The 16548-nt window shown below is 45.7% G+C and overlaps 1 protein-coding gene across 3 annotated transcripts in view; it reads left to right on the top strand.

Moving 5' to 3' along the window:
- Positions 1-8414: 8414 nt before the first annotated feature.
- The window catches only part of Sema6a (semaphorin 6A), a 118804-nt gene continuing 110670 nt past the window's right edge, over positions 8415-16548 (top strand). For all 3 annotated transcript variants that reach the window (XM_051201057.1, XM_051201056.1, XM_051201054.1), the window contains exon 1: positions 8415-8678. The gene's annotated coding sequence lies outside the window, so the exon portion shown is untranslated. The remainder of the gene's footprint in view (positions 8679-16548) is intronic.

The raw sequence follows: 16548 nt of genomic DNA, 5'->3' as shown, positions 1-16548 counted from the left end.
GGATGTGTTAATCACTGTTGTAATTGCCAGAGACCTAAGAGCAAGTGACAAGAGTCATTTTTTTTGTTTGTTTGTTTGTTCTTTTGTTTACGAGACAGGGTATGCAGCCCTAGGTGTCCTGAAACTATATGTAGACCAGGTTGATCTCAAACTCAAGTATCTATCTATCTATCTATCTATCTATCTATCTATCTATCTATCTATCTATCTGCCTTATGAAGCTCTTGATAGACTGGCAGGAAACAGATAGCAAACAAATAAGCAAATAAATATGAAGTCAGATGTCAAGGGAAGCTACAAGAGGGTAAATGGTGGAAGGAGTAGAAGAGGCAATGGAATTGTCAAGTCAGGAGCCTTCAGTAAGAATCTGTTGGAGATAAGGAGACCTCCAGGGGAAATGGAATTTGAGAAAGAGAGAGGAAAAGCCTTAGGTACAAAGGTGCAGGAGACAGGAAGGTCAAAGTGGAGTGAGAAGGGGAAATGAGGAGGCAATGAGGCCAGACATTTGGCAGAAAGGCCAGGTAGTATGGAAGATGGTGGTGGCTTAGACCCATGCTGTAATAATGGAAGGTGGCATGCTAAAATTCTGGATCAAGTTTAAAGACGGGCCACAGGACTTTCTGTTGAAGAGTATGTAACAAATGAGAAAGATGGGGTGTGGGTAGCCAAAGGACAGCATCCTTCAATGATAGGGTGTGGAGTCCATAGAGCCCTAGCAGGAGCTGAGACAACAGGGTGATTCTTGGCCCACAGTGAGTGTATTAGTACTGGAATGCAACGTTCTTAGTACTTGGTATTTGGAAGAAAGGTAGCAGTTAACCAAAGAAAACAAACCCTAAAATAAGGTATGCATTGACTAAGAAATTAAGGAACAAGGAGGGGAATTCCCTAAAGCAAGGAATATAACAAAACAAAAAAGGAAAAGTCAAGGCATGGGCTCTACTAATGCAAACATTTGAGCAGAGGGAACAATAGTGAGGAAGAAGCATGGGCTAGGGACTTTCAAAAGTGTGCTCAACTAAAAGAAAAGCCTTTGAGGACTTGTTTAAAAAAGGAAGTGACTCAGGCAGAGAGAGTGAGGCCCTTGCTATTCAAATGCATCCCTAATACAGCTCACAGGACACAATAGGAAAACAGGCATGCAGATTTTCAGTTCAGATGCTAAGCTATAATATCCTCATTTCAATTGATATCTGATGGGGAGGGTTACAAATCAGACAGGAGGTCCCAGTGGCTGGATCATCTGACTCTGAGGTGTACAGAGTTACATGGTGTTGGTTCCACTCACTTCAGCCTATGGGTTAGACCTGGCAACTCTTCTTCCATCTAGCTAAATGTTGGCAGTGTCTTACAGAACAATCAACTAGAGACTTGTCCCAAGTACAAAAAAGATCTCAAGTAAAGCTAATGAAAACATTCTATTGTATAGTCATCTGCATATAGGGTATCTTTTTCTGAGTCTAATATTCAATAGTATTATTTTTATAGCTTAGTTAAAATCTAAACCTATCATATTTTAATTATATGTGTTTATCTATATGTGTGAATAAGTGTCTGTGGACACATGTGTGGATACCAAAAGACAACTTTTGGGAGTCAGTTCTTCCTCTCCACTATTGCTGCTTACAGTTTTCATGTTAACACAAAAGTAACACCATATTGTCACCTAAACACATTCACCAAGAACAGCCTGGAAAGATCTCTCCACTGGTATCAATACAGTTCCCTGGTATAAAAACTAAAAGTGGCACAACCTGAAGCATGCATTGGCCTCTGATCATCTATGTGCCAGCATAATCCCCTCTTCTAGCTGGGCTTCTATGAAACGAAGACCTTGAAGTGTGTCTCATAAATGAGTGTATTTTAATTTTCATCATTCCTTTGCCCAAATGGCAAATTATAAAGTGGTATTCAATCAGTCAATTGATCTAATTTTGAGTAGGATAAATTACATTTAGGTAATTACACGTTTAAATAAACTCATATCCAAGCAGATACCATTAAGACTAAATAGTAGGAAGAAGAGTGATTGCAAGGTTAGGCTGGAAAAAAAGAAAGAGCCATAGACAACCCTCGCTCTGTAATGTAGTAATGAACGCAACTACATCCAAAGGGCTTGTGTGTGTGTGTGTGTGTGTGTGTTGTGTGTTGTGTGTGTGTGTGTGTGTGTGTGTGTGAGAGAGAGAGAGAGAGAGAGAGAGAGAGGGGAGTTGTGAGTTCTGGTTTACTTAACACACATTGTTCATTATCTTATTTCTAATCTACCATTCTCTTAATCTTGCAAACAATAATTTGATATGTGAAGGGAAGGGAGGAAGGCTTTGCTGTGATACAGTGGAGTGATTGTTATGCCCTGGGGGAGGCATCAGAGTGCAGCTATTCACAGAAGGGCAGACAGTAAATCACTGTTAGAAAACCCCACTTGCATCACACCCAGTGGACTCAAATCTCAGCCTCACCTCCTGCCCATGGGTCCCTTAGAGTTAAGTTGTTCCCTATTCCCACGCATCCTGTCATATGTACTTAGCACTGTGTCTCTAAGGTCTTTTTTCTTCGCTGCAAAATGCCAGACACTGTAAGGTAGCAGTTATGTGTCAGGAGTGGCCTTTATTTGTCATTAGATCTGGCATCACAAAATAAGAAGGGTGTAATTGGTTTCTAGTGTTTCCTTTCTTTTTCATTTTTAAGTGCTGCTCTTTTGCCCAATGATCGATTCCTTATAGTTTGGAATCCTTGAAAAGGAACTCGGCTGCTTTTACTAGTTCAACCCTTCCTTTATGAATGGAGTCCTTGCTGCCTGCCAGGTGCTGCAGATAAGAGCAAACATCAGAGATTGTCCTAGGGCTTAAGGCTTCTAATCAAGCAAGACGGAGAAGCTCTCAACACACTATTGCACAGAATCTTATCTCTGGCTGTGATGTTGGATATGTTCTATGAAGTAAATGTATCAAGTCCTTTGAGAATGAATGAATGAATGAATAATGAGGTGTGAGTGTATGTGTATGTGGGCACGTGCGTGTGCGCACATACACACACACACACACACACACACACACACACACACACACAGAGGAGTATTATCAGGGAAGTCTCTCGAAGTAGAAGATTTGATGCAGACACCTGATGGATGAGTAGCTGTTTTTGCCACATGACAAAGGGAAAGTTGCAAGCAGAAGTATGTAGACAGGCCCTCCAGAGAAAGGAGGAGTTCAGCTTTTTAGAACACACACATACACACACACACACACACACACACACATACACACACACACACACTTGCCATATGGATGCTAGGAACCAAACCTGGGTCTTCTGAAAGAGCAGCAAGTGCCATTCATTAACCTCTGAGCCATCTCGCCTGCCAGAAAATTAAGCCATACAACCATGTCTTATTTCTTAAGAAAAAGAAAGAAGAAAAAAAAAGAAGGGAAACAAATACGACAAAATGTGCTCAATTATTAACTCTGAGTGATAAAAATTGACACTGGTTATAATTCCATATCTTTTGATCTACTGTGATTTTTTTTTTTCTAATGTAAAGGCAAGTAGGAAGGGAAGCAGGAGATGGGCAGTGTGTCCCAGAAGTCAGGAGTAGAAAGGGCTTCACAAGAGGAGAAATAACTGTTCACTCTGCTGAGAACTCAAACGAAATGAAAACCTTAAAAATACCTACTACACTGGACGAACTGAAGAATTTAGGGAAAACCTTGTTGATGGATTCTTATGAACAGACAGCAAAGGAACAAATGAGCAGATAGACAAGGTGACCAATCGTTGACCTTCTTTGGTGACACTTGGTTTTGGAGGAGAGGAAAATACAGGTGGCCTTAAAAGAATAGGGGACCCTAGGAGGGCTTGTTTGAAGACAATGTTGTTTACATATTGATGAGAAGATGCACAAAGGGCAGAATTTCTGAGAATGGGTCAACTATGGAGAACATGAGAAGGGACTGACTTTATACTGAGATAAATACTTCCCACATAAAAAGAGACAATATCCCAGTGGCCAACTTCATGCAGCTGGAAGTCTAGGCCGTCCCAATCTGAGGCCTGAAGGCCTGGGTGAATCCAGGAGTGCTCTGGTCCTCTATCCACAAGGGAAGGCTGGGGATGCTGGGACTTGTGTTATTAAAGGATGGCGGTGGCAGCAACAACAGACAGATGCACTTACCATCAATAAGCAAAGACAGGTAGGCAAACGACAATGTTTTCTCCTCAGAGGTGTTCATATCTGGGTCAACCATAGGAAGGCACCTCCACAGGCCCATCTAAAGGTTTGTCTCTTAATTCTGGGCTCCCTCCTATGGACAGCAAAGGTTAATCATTATAATTATAAGATAGTTATCCAGTGCAAGAACAGAGAAGGCTGATTTTAATATAATACAGGGCTGGCTATTGAGTGTCGAGTAGGACTTTGGAGAGAGGGGGTGAGAGGGAGAGAGAATCAGGGAGACAGAGTACTAGAGAGAGCAATGTTTCATAACATACCCAGGATACATTGTGACAGTGGGTTTTGTGAAGATGCTCATTGGAATTGCCTGGGAAGGTTCAACAAACACCCATGCCCATGGCCCATCTTTAACATCGGTTGCATCCTTCAAGGCACTCCCTGGTACTTCTAATAGCAAATGGATTTTGAAGCCACCAATTTAAATAGAAAAGGAGTTCCAATAAGATGCATGGGACACACACAAGTTTCTGGTTGTGAATGAGATCCCCACTCCAGGCTCTCCCAGGTCCCCCAGGACTTCATATCCATAGGGAACTAATCAGAATGGCAGCAACCCTTTCCCCCAGGCCTTTTATTTTATTGTTTATTTATTTACCTTGTCTGTATGTGTGTGTGTGTGTGTGTGTGTGTGTGTGTGTGTGTGTGTGTGTGTGTGCGGGGTTGTTTCAAGACATGGTTTCCTCTGGGTAGCCCTGGTGGTCCTGGAACTTGCTTTGTAGACTAGATGGCCTTGAACTAACAGAGATCCAACAGCCTCTGCCTCCTGAGAGCTGGGATTAAAGGTGTGCACCACCACTACTGGGCTGGCTTTTTATTTTAAAACAGAGATTCTCATCAAATGCCTAAATGTGCTCTTTAAAGGAGCTGGGTGAGCTTACCCTTTTTAGTCTTAGGTGATTTGAGGGAAGTGGATGCTGTCACGTAGTATGTATTATTGTTGGGAGTCGTTAAATGTAGCTTCCAGCTCTGACCTAATTCTTGACCCAAGGGAAGCCACCTCTTCACTTTGGGCCTCCATGTGACCCCTGTAAAATGTGACCTTAGGACTGATGCAGAGGATGACAGATGCTTGTTAATGCTTACCAGGAAGTGAGTGTCCTAGATTCTCAGTCCATTCACACTGGTTGGTTAATCTACAACATTCCTGGGAAGTGAGGTAGGTCAGCTGCAGTTCTAGAACGGTAAGAGAATCTTCAAGATGACCAGCTAACATATTGCCTAATCCCAGGTGGCTTTGTGAAACACTCCACAACCATGCCACTAAACTACAAAACCAGCTAAGTTTTCAAGTTCTAAGGTTCTATGATTCTTCACTCACCTGCTTCTCTTTTGACTAGTAGGGTAAATTGCAGACTGCAAGAGCTTTGGAGGGGCAGCGACTTTGCTGAAAAGTTAATATCAGACTTTTGGGAGAGCCTGAGGCTGCGAAAGGGGTAATGGCATTATGAGGTATCTAGTGGTTTACTTTTCTTCCTGGTTCCTGGAGCAGCCTTTCTGTCAGGTATGAAAGTAGTGCCACGTGTTCAGGATATCGGGCGCTTAATTGGATACTGAGATTTTAGGGTCTAATAATTGCCAGTTAAGAGTCTGGGTGGTATTTCTTTACCGTCAAAAGTAAATTCAAATTCTTCCCCTCTCGTATCCCACACTTTTGAATTAGGTAAATTTAATCTCCCTCCTCGTGGCTCAGTGATACTACAGGTTAAACATGCAAGTATTAATATTGAAAATAATTACCCTTTAAACAATATCTTGAAACGCGATGTGGGGCACTTCCAATATATCCATAAAGCAAACAAGACAGCTTAATTGTTTGTTTCTCCAAGGGAAGGAGCTAAACCGGAATTAATTTGGTTCAGTCTGTGAAACAATTCGTTTGCTCTGCCTAATTCTGCCAATTAAAGAACTTTTCCCAGACATAATTAGCATGTAAATCAGCGGTGGGGAGCGAAGAGGGAAGGGAGCCTTGACGACCCGCGCGGGGTGAGATACTGGACCAACGACCGACTGCCACTGAATCTGCCCATCGCCAGCCTAAATATGTGTGTTAGAGAAGTCTCTGCCGTGGCAGCCTGTCCCACCAAGCCCCAGAGCTAGGAGGGTGACACTGGGAGGCAGCCCTCACCCAAGCCTTGAGAGCCGGAGCAAGCCGGCCACCACCTCACAGATCCAGTCTTCTTCCAGAGTCGCGCCCAGAGCCGCGGGCGCTGCGCGCGCACCTAGGGCCGCGCCCCCAACCACCCGGGATCTGGATAGACTTTTGCTGGCCTAGGAAGGGTGGGGATAGCGGCCCCTGCTGGTTTTTTGGAGAACAGCAAAACGTATTTTCCCCTTTAATCATTCTTCCCACCCTTTCCCCAGGTGGTTTTGTTAGGAAGGGAAAAAAAAAAAAAAAAAAAAAAAAAAAAAAGCCAGAAGGCGGGGGAGATGCGGAGGACATTGTCACGTAAACGTTTTTTTTTTTTCCCTTTCCAGAGCACCTACGATCAGATTTTTGCACATGCTGGAATGGAATTACAGGGAACGTGGACATAGTGACACTAGCACCGAATTGGGGGAACAGGTACAATTTCTAATCTGAAGCTCCTCAGCCAACCTGGGTCTGAAACTCCGATTCTCCTCCTCCCTTGCTTTTCTTCGCTGACCTAACGTGCAGTAGAAATTGCTCCGGGAACTGCGTGGCCACCCAGCGTTACTTTCTTTGAAGGCTGCGGCCTCAGTGGGCACCATCTGCGAAACCTACTCTGGGAGCAGCAGCCCAGGCGCGCAGTTGCTTGCGGAGAGCAGCCGGCGCGGCGGCGAGAGCGCCGCGGCTGGGGGAGGGGACCGTGGTGTGGCCTGACCAGTTGGCACAAGCCTATAAACTGCAAGACTTCTTTGCTATTGTGAGTTCAAGCAGCGGAGAGAGGCTGTGCCTGCCATTCTTCATGCTCTCATAACAATAGAGCCTTGGAAATAGTTGCGATTTCCCTTTTCCAAGAAGCTGCTGGATTCCCTTTGGTATTATTTAAGTCTTATTTCTAAAGTTTACTTATTTCTAAGAACGATGCTCACCGCGGACTTTGTAACTAAGACATTTTTAAACAGATGCGGTCGTTAACCACGTTCTCAACCCCGTAGTTTATATGCTTATTTAACGTGTGCTATAAACGAGTGCGTGGAGAAACCGATTTTAACCACACAGTCTTGAATCCAATTCATCTGGGCAGTAAGAAAGTGCATCACTTCTAGGATCTACCTCTAATCAGAAATAGAAAGGTTCGCCGTCCCTTTAAAACTTTTCCATTTAAGAAAATCGATGCGCAAACTCTTTCTTGTAACTCGCTCTTCTCTGTCTATTTTTATTTATTTTTCTGATTTGGCCAAGCTCAGCAATGCTGTCTGGGATTTCTTTTCTTTTTCTTCTTTTTTTCCCCTCTTCTCTTGCTATAACAGATATGGGGGTGGGGAGACGAGGGCTGAGGGCTGGGCTTCTCTTGGAGTCGCCCCCGCCGGGACCTCCCGGGTGCGCGCCCCGGGGCGGAGGAATTGAGGTGGTAGGAAGCAGCGCTGGCGACTCAGTCCAAAGCTCTACCTGCAGCCACGCGGCGTCAAGTCTCCCCTTCCTTAGGCTTACTCGCGCCGTCTCCATCCCTCTCCCTCTCCCTCGCTCACACCACAGCTCTCCTTCGGGTCGGAGACGCCAGCCCAGGGAGGCGGGGTTGCTGGAGGAGAGTCCGCTCTGCGTAATCCAGTCCGGGACTTGGCTCCGCCCGGAGCGTCGGCCTCTCCGGTGACACTGGAGTAGTGAGCCGCTCGGGGTGAGGCTGCAGCCAACTCTGCTCCCCACGCACTCGGCTGCCTAGGCGCTCGGGACGCAGCACAGGCGCTTTTCCGCGGTGCCGACTGCCCGAGATGCTCGCCTAGGAGCGTGCGGCCGCGGCCAGCGTCGCCACACCCGGGACACTAAGCTCGGGGTTGCAGTGCGGGCCAGATCCCTGCACCTCTGCCTCAACCCCCACCCCGCCCCCCGCCCTGAAATGACTAGTTAATGGGCGCTGGCACCGCCGAGGGGGCTCAGAAGTGAATCCAAGTGGAATTTGGATTTGGAAAAGAGTTTCCTGAACATTTACCCTGGTTCTTGCTGGGTTTTCTTCTTTTTTTTCCCTTTTTTTTTTCTTTTTTCCTTTTCCAATTTTTTTTTTTTTTTGTTGTTGTTGTTGCCTTCCCCTCCGGTCCTCTTCTGTCATTGGAGATGAACACAGCTCGCTTGCATCCCAGAAAGTAATCGCCGTGACTGTTGCCCCCCAAAAGACAAGCACACATGTAGGAATGACAAAGGCTTGCGAAGGAAAGAGCGCAGCTCAAGGCCCAGAGAGATCTTCTCGATAATGGATTACTAAATGGGATACACGCCGTGCCAGTCCGCTCCGAGCCGCGGCCGCCTGCCCGTCGATGCACCGAAAAGGTATGGCCCTTGCGTCCCTGAGCGCCCCACCTCCTGGATCCAGGCTGGGGCGAGGGTCCCGGGGTTACCCCAGATGCGCGTTGTGGGCTTTGTAGAGCCTGTGTTGTATTTGGTTTTATGTCTCTATTTCCCGAGCGTTGTCCCTTCCTGGGGGAGTAGCCCCGAGCCCAGCCTGCAGCTCTTTTCAGTCCTGAGCCCCAGAGACTCCGGGCTCAGTGTCAGGAGCTTCACCACCCGATCGCGCACACGACCGGCGCCGCCCCGAACCTAGACCGAGCGGATGGCTGTCCTGCTCAGTGGTGTGAGTGTGTGTGTGTGTGTGTGTATGTGTGTGTGTGTGAGTGACCCAGGCTAAGAGCTCACTCTTGGGCCGGTAGAGAGGAGAGCGGCCCTGGAGGGTGGGATTCTCAAAAGCGCCGGGTCCTGGTGTCGAATGCTGGGGCAGGGGAAAGGGTTCTGCCCTCGAGGGCCAGGGAGGGTTGGGGAGTAGAAGGCTGTTTGTGTCCAGCCACAGGTTTAGGCTCTGGTGTGGGAGAACTGGTTGTGCGGGGACGGTGGAGAAGAGATGAGGATCTTTTGTTATCAGTGTGGGGTCTGGGCTGGGCTCCGTGGAGTGCGTGAAACTTGTAATGGCCCTGAGCATCTGCGCGCCCTCTCTCTTGGTGGGATCCACTCTTCAGTCGCCACTGACACTAGAGAGAGGTTCCTGGCTTTGTTAGCTGGAGTAAGTGCCTAGGAGCGGTGTCTTGGTGTGACGCGGCGCCCCCGCCCTAGGTCCTGTCCCTTGCCTCAGCTCCCACCCTAGAGAACAGGGCACCATTTGTCGCAGCTGCGTCTCTCTTAAGCTCTGAGCTCTCCACGCTAGGGCTGGCCCCTGCTGCGCCTTCCTCTAAGACCTGTCCCTCTCGAGAAAAGATGTACCCCGGGAGAGGGGAGGGTGGGGAAACCCGGCAAGAAATAGCTCTGGGCTTGCCACTCTGATGAAAGCTCTGCTGCAGATTGTTGGGTGTCCTGTCTGCTTGTTGTGTCCTGGAGCTCTGTCTCTGGAGCTGTGGGGCTCCCGAAGCAAGCTGGGCAGTTCCCTGTTAGTGACCCTACTGGGTGGGTCACTTTCCCCCATCGCTTCGTTTTTTCTCGGCTTTCCACGGAAGGAGACGGTATAGAGCAGGATCCGGAGCAGCCAGGCTGCTAACCCGATTCTGCGAGTGTCAGGGACGGAAACCGGACCCCGGCATTTTTCCCGCTCGCTCGCCGCCCCTTTCCCAGAGCCTCCTCCCCTTTACAGTGCAGGGCCCACGTACCCAGCGCTTCTGGAAAGTTTCTGTGGTAGCTAAAGACTGCTGGAAACACCAGACCAGGGCTCAGGAGTGTTCAGTCTGACCCCCGAGCTAATTGAGCGGACAATTGGGATGTGACCAGGAGCTAGATTCCCTATTCACTGGAGAATGGCACCTTCTCTGGCCCTCAGCACTTGCTGTACTAGGGTCTCAAGCAACTGGAGAAGGCCTGGGGGCTCAGGGTTGGGACTGTTGAATTCAGGATGTTTATGTGTTCGCAAGTGGCGGACAGAAGCTGCTGTGAGGGCACGTGTGGACACTGGCTCTGGCTCGCTGGGTCAAGAGTCTCTAGCTTCATGTGCAGCATCCCAAACCTCCTGCGCCAGTAGCAAGACATTGCAGCTCACACATGTCCAGAGAGCAGAGGAGCAGGGCCAGGTGTTGGTGGAGTGGAGAAGAGAGGGACGATTGGAGGCGCTGTCCTCCTTGCCTGAGCGAGCTTTTTCAGCTGCGGCCTCCGGGCTGTAGGGAAGTAGGCAGTCTTGCCGGCAGTTCAGCCTCAGACTGTGCAGAACGATTGTGGCTGCCTTCTCCAGAGTGCGGTGATGAAGCTCAGCCACAGAGGGATCTCTCCCTATTTACTCTGGATGAAATTTGAGTTACTACTGAATGGGATCCTTAAAGATCTAAAATACAGGCGAACCTGGACACACCACACACACAACACACACACACACACACACACACTTAACATACAACCCAGTTGTAGTCTTCTACTGTAGATCTCAGAAAAAAAAAAAAAAAGCTGTTGTTTAACGCCAATCTGCTCTGGTTTTCATGCTTTTTTCACGTAGGGAGGTCGAGTATCTTTGCCTTGCTTTTTCTTAATCCTGCTGATTTAGGCTTTCCTTCCCGGGAGGACTTACATTTTGGCGTCAGATTCACCATCTGTTACTGTGATGGCAGGGAGTTAGTGGTGTTGGATACATCCATCCCTTTTTTAGCTTACTCCCCCCCAAGGTAAAGACGCCTGTGCTCGGTTTTTGAATGAAAACACTACACAGTTTTTCCTCCTTACCCCAACAGCTACCAGAAGTCAAGACAGAAAGCATTTTGTATGGTTTATAAACTCCACATCTATTCTTCTACAATAAACTTTTACTAAACTACTCCAGGCACCAAAGTTAATTATTAACCTAACTTTAAATACAATGGCAGATCTGTGTCTCCCCCTATTAACCTAAACTGTCTGTTAAAACATAATTGCACTAGGTGTTTGAGTTTGGATTGCCCATTTCTGTTTACATACATAGTAGCTTCTATTTGAATCTTAGGTAACCTATACTCCCTTGTTTTTATTTTAGTTTTATACATTCTTGAATGAAGGACTTGGCAAGCTATTCTAAGTGGAAAAGAATGAACAACAGATTTGATAGCTTGATTTTGTTAGGAGTCTTTACATTCATCTTGACATAAAGAAATATTGTGTTTGTATTTCTTGTTTGTTGTGATTAGGCGTGATGGTCTCCCTCATGTGTCATGATTTACAACTATACCATTTAGAAATCACCACATCCCCAAGAATGCATGCAGCCTGCATATATGAATGTTTCCCAGACACCCTACATCATTACCTTTGGGATCGCCTGAAGAGTACATGTTGGACAAAGCACCTAAATTTAACTAGGGTTAGAATACATATGACTTTGTGTAGGACACTCGAGTGAATGATGAATGAATACATGGATGAATGAACAGTCATGGTGACTATTTTCTTGTTTCTTGTCCAGCAGGCAGGTTTAGCCTTCCTGGAGTGAAAACAGCCTATGCTTTGAAGTGAGTGGTTGTGATGAAGTGATAAGTGTTACTCTTTGCACACAAATGCACACCTCTCTAGTCTTTTTTCTACACCTTGTAATGCTTTTGCTATCATTTAAAAAAGGAGAGCATTTGCATTTTGAGGAGGCGTGTATCATTGCACCAGTGAAACTGAGTGTGTTAAATAAGGATGGCAAGAGTTACACAGGCTGTTACCATCGAACAAAAATAAAGCATCCAGGTTTTCAGGACTTGTACTAAATTTACAGCAAGCACCTATGCTTTGGAAGTGAATGGGTTATTGCACTTTCATATGAAGTGGGGGAAACACTGTTTTGCATAAGGAAGTTTGGGTATGACACATATATTATAGTTTAGTTCTCTTCAGAGCAGTCTAGAGAGGTGTTGATGGGATGAAAGGGCCTTTTAGAAGGAGTTTTGGAGAGCTAGTATATTCTGCCATCTAATTTGTTTGCACAAAGGGAATCATGGAACAAGCAGAATTAATTGAAATGCCTTAATTAGGCACCTGCCTCCATGTAAAGCTATCTGCACTGCCCCTCCCTGCCACACTCTCCCCAAGGTTAAGACAGTTTCTTGTCCTCCTCCATAGCTGATGCTTTTGATATATTTACTTAAGAGCCGTGTGTTATAGAACCTATGCTTGTGCCTGCTGAAGGTGAAGCATGGCACATCCTGTTGTGCTTCCCCCTTTACCTCCCACCCCTCACCCCCCTTTTCTTAGGGTGTCCTAGAGTCAAATAGCTCTGAGATGTTTCTATTTCAGAGTGAAGGCTTTTCTCATTTGCCTTAAAACATACTGCAACAGCTATTCTCTCTGGCAACCACATGGCTGCCTCTTGGGGATATGGTAAGGTAGGGAAGGCAGGGAGGCATTTAATCCCTTTGAAATGGGCAAGTAAGATGTCATACCCACAAACCTCAAGGGAGCAGAGAGTTCAGGACTACTTAGCATGGGACTATTACAGTGTGGTATATATACAAGGGCATCTTGCTTTGTGAAACAGATGAGTTCTCTTGCCGACATTTTTTATTAGAATAATTGTAATTACACTCATGCAGAGTCATATCCCACTACCAGTACACTATACTCATATATCCTCTTTACCTAGACTTCTCCCAGATCAGGATAGTAAGAAACCAGGCCACACTGGTTACTTGGACCTAATAGATATCTCAAATCTAACATGTTCAAAAGCCCTATTCTGGCTCCGTCTATCCTACATTAGTTTTCTTCATCATCCCCACCCACTGTGCTAATTCCATGAATTGCTCAGGCCCCAGAGCATAAGCACTGTCCTCAATTCTGGCTTCTCTCGTATCGTGGGCCAGTTGCAGTGCCATACCCCACCTTCAGAAGGCACGGGCACTCCGTCCTGGTCTGCCACCTCCTTGGCCCTGCCATAGTCCTCCTCTGCTGGGTATTGTGCCAGCATCCCAGTTAGTTGCCCTCATTCTGCTTTTGGCTCCTATCAACTTTTTCTCAACACAGCCAGCTAAAACAGAGCAATAATTAAGCACATTCCTATGCTAGCTCTGCTAACCCATCTTTTTCTCCTAAAAGCTTAAGTCCTTCCTGCCTTTGGCACGTGATCTACACACTGCCCTCTCCTTGGCGTCCCCTGCTCCCTGAGGTTAACTGCACGTGGAGGTGTGCGGTCAGGGAGGTCCTCCTTGAGGTCTTTTGTTCATGCTTGGGAGGTGGGGTGGGGTTAGGGCAGCTCTTTCCCCAGGTCTCTAATAGGTATTTGCTCCAATACCACTTTCTCAGCAAAGCCTTTCCATACCCCTGGTTGACTTTACCACTGGACGGGAAGTACTTCTCATTGTCTTGTAGGCCTCATTTTATTCCCTTCATGGTCCAACAAACTGTGTTGTCCTTGTTTATTTTCTGTCTGTCTCTAGAACATAATACCAAAAGGATGAGTGGCTTTATGTTTTATTCACTATATTATCTCCACTCCCCCCCAAAAACAAAACAAAACAAAAATCAAAAATCAAAACAAAAAAAAAAGGTCCATCACAGGGCTCCCATCTCAAGTGTTTGTTGAATGAATAAAGAGGATATCATTTTGTAGATAAGTAGTCTAAGTATTATGTCTTTTTTTTTCTGCCTGTTTTTTTTTTTTTTTTTTTTTTTTTTGCCTCAAGTGAGATACTTCCTTCCTGCATGTGTCTGTTATCTTCCATATACATAGGCATGATTTTTGCATGTGTGTTTGCTATATTCTATGGATGTATGTATGATATTCCATCTACTATTTGTGGGGTGTTCACAGTGTGTTGTTTTTCTGGTCTTTATAATGGATTAGAGTCTGTTCATTCCCACCCAGGCTCTCACCCAGTCTCCTTCTAGGGCCAAGAACACACATCTGTGAGACACCTGGTTATAGCTGGAGGGAGACTGACTGACCGAGGGAAAATCAACTTGCCAAGAAATGGAACTCTGAAGTAGCCAGAACTTATGGGGACCGAGCTTTTGACTCTCGTCTCATTTGCTCTACCTTCTAACACTGGCTATTATTGAATCCCCCCCAATAATTTTCAATTTTATTTTTTGGTGTTGGGGGAGAATATAATATGCCTATTAACCTCTGCCCTGTGCCAGAAGAGATGATAAAGAGCCTAAATCCAGAAGACCTGAGCTCCAGGCTCCTACTTGCTCAGATGAGACATGTTACTTCCCCGAGGCAACATTATTTTAAATAAGTTCTATGAATTGTAATCCCACTCTCTCCATCTTGTGGGACCATAGACAGAATAGTATGAAATCTGAATATATTTCCTAAAATAACTACTGGAAACTTGGGAAACATTGTTGTTTGTTTTTGTCGAGACAGGGATCCTCTGTGTAACAGCCCTGGAATTCATTCTGCAGACCAGGTTGGCCTTGACTTACCTGCCTCTATCTAACTTGGAAAGTTTGATGTTGATTCTTGTTTCTTAGACTGTGGCATAATATAGCCCCTACATTGTCTTCTATGTCATCAAATGAATATTGTACACTCTTGATCTAGTTTGAATGTAAACCATATTATGCAAATTAACAATTTCCTGAAAGTTGTCGAAAACCCATGGTCCATATCTAGTATGGATCGAAGCTGCATCAATCCGAATATCAACTGCATCAAGTAAGGATTCTTGCTTTCAATATGACCATTACAGGGAAAAGGACATGAGCATGGCACTCTGCCAGGCATTATAAGAGGGGAAAAAAAGAACAGAAATATGCTGCAATCATATGCATCAGTGTCAGCGTGGCCATTGATGTAGAGCAGATATGGCAGGGTGAACTAGGAGTACTGAAGGAAGCTTTCATGTTTGCAGTAACAAGAGCAAACTCATAGTGTTGGGAAAAGTTTAGGCTGCTGCATGGAATGCAATGAACAGGTGCAGAAACAGGTCTGAGGTTAGGTTTGGCAACACAACACACTGTGTGTGTGAATGTACATACACATATACACATATGGTATGTGTGTTTGCCATTTTACAAATAGAATGGCTTTGTTTGTCTCCTCCTCCCACCCCACACCCCCCCACCCCGTCTCCATTTCCATTTGTAAATTTTGAGAATGCTGTTAATGTTGTAGATGCTGGAAGGACTAAGCTGGGTACCACCTGCAACTACCACAATGCCTGGCACACACAAGCGCTCATTTAATACAAAGGCTTACTTTTATTTGGGTAACTGCAGTCATGGAAAATAGCCTGGGAATTGATTTCAGAACCGCTGATACTGCTTTGTGGGGGCAGAGTACAAAAGGAAATGACTACAGATCTGTAAAACAGAGAGAGGATACAAAGGAAACAACCCTTGGACTCCAAAGGAACAACCACATCACGAGCCAGCCACAGGGTTACAAGGTTGAAGCGTGTGAAACATTTACTCTGGGGGAGGAGGAGCTACCATCCTCTTCTAACTTAGGAAGTTGAAATATCACACCCAAAACGGGGAAAGGGAGCAAAAACAAAACACTATACAACTGTAACTATACCAACAGCTCAAGGATGTATGGAAGATCAGAGACCAAAGGGTTGTTGTTGCTGTTGTTTTAAATGGACAACTGCCACTTACTAACCATTTTTAGAATCTGAGGGTCATCTCTTCAGGGCTGAGCCAAACCCCAAAGAGAAAATGTGTAGCAGAAAAGCTTGGCTGCCCAATGCACTTCCAGAGGCTCACCTGCAGGACCTACAAGACTACCTTCAGGATGGCCATTTAGCAACCAGGTCAATCTTCCCTGACCACACTTGAAATAAGTTTGGAAGAATGAGGTCTTCAAGCAAAAGCAAAGGACCGCCTTCTCCATTACAAGTGGGAAAAGTGGCTGCCTGGAGGAGCGATTGACTCTTACTGTGCTGGCCCATACCCCTCCCATCAAATGTGAACTTTGAGTCAAGGGACAAGACTTACCAGTGAGAAAAATATGATTTCTAAAAGATAAAACAAAAGGAGAAATAAATTAATATTATCATCACAGTTCCCTGAGGAAGCTACCTGCCTTGTGTCCTCCAGGACATCCTCCATCCGTGAAGATCAGTTCTTTTCAGCTCTTTTCAGAGATGGTGGGAAGAATGAGACTAGTCAGTAGTTAACATGCTCTGAAGACTGAAGGGCTGGGTCCTTCCAAGCAGTCATTGTGATGGCTATTACTTTGAAAGGATGCTTAGCAACAGATGTGATATTTCCACACATATACCACTTTTAGATGGGGAACTTCCTTTTAACATGGCCAGGTGCTTCTCAGTGACCA

Source organism: Phodopus roborovskii, unplaced genomic scaffold (genome assembly GCF_943737965.1).
Source record: "Phodopus roborovskii unplaced genomic scaffold, PHOROB, whole genome shotgun sequence".
In the NCBI taxonomy this organism is placed as follows: domain Eukaryota; kingdom Metazoa; phylum Chordata; class Mammalia; order Rodentia; family Cricetidae; genus Phodopus; species Phodopus roborovskii.
Note: the sequence above shows the minus strand (reverse complement) of the source record. Positions and strands in the feature narration are given on the sequence as shown.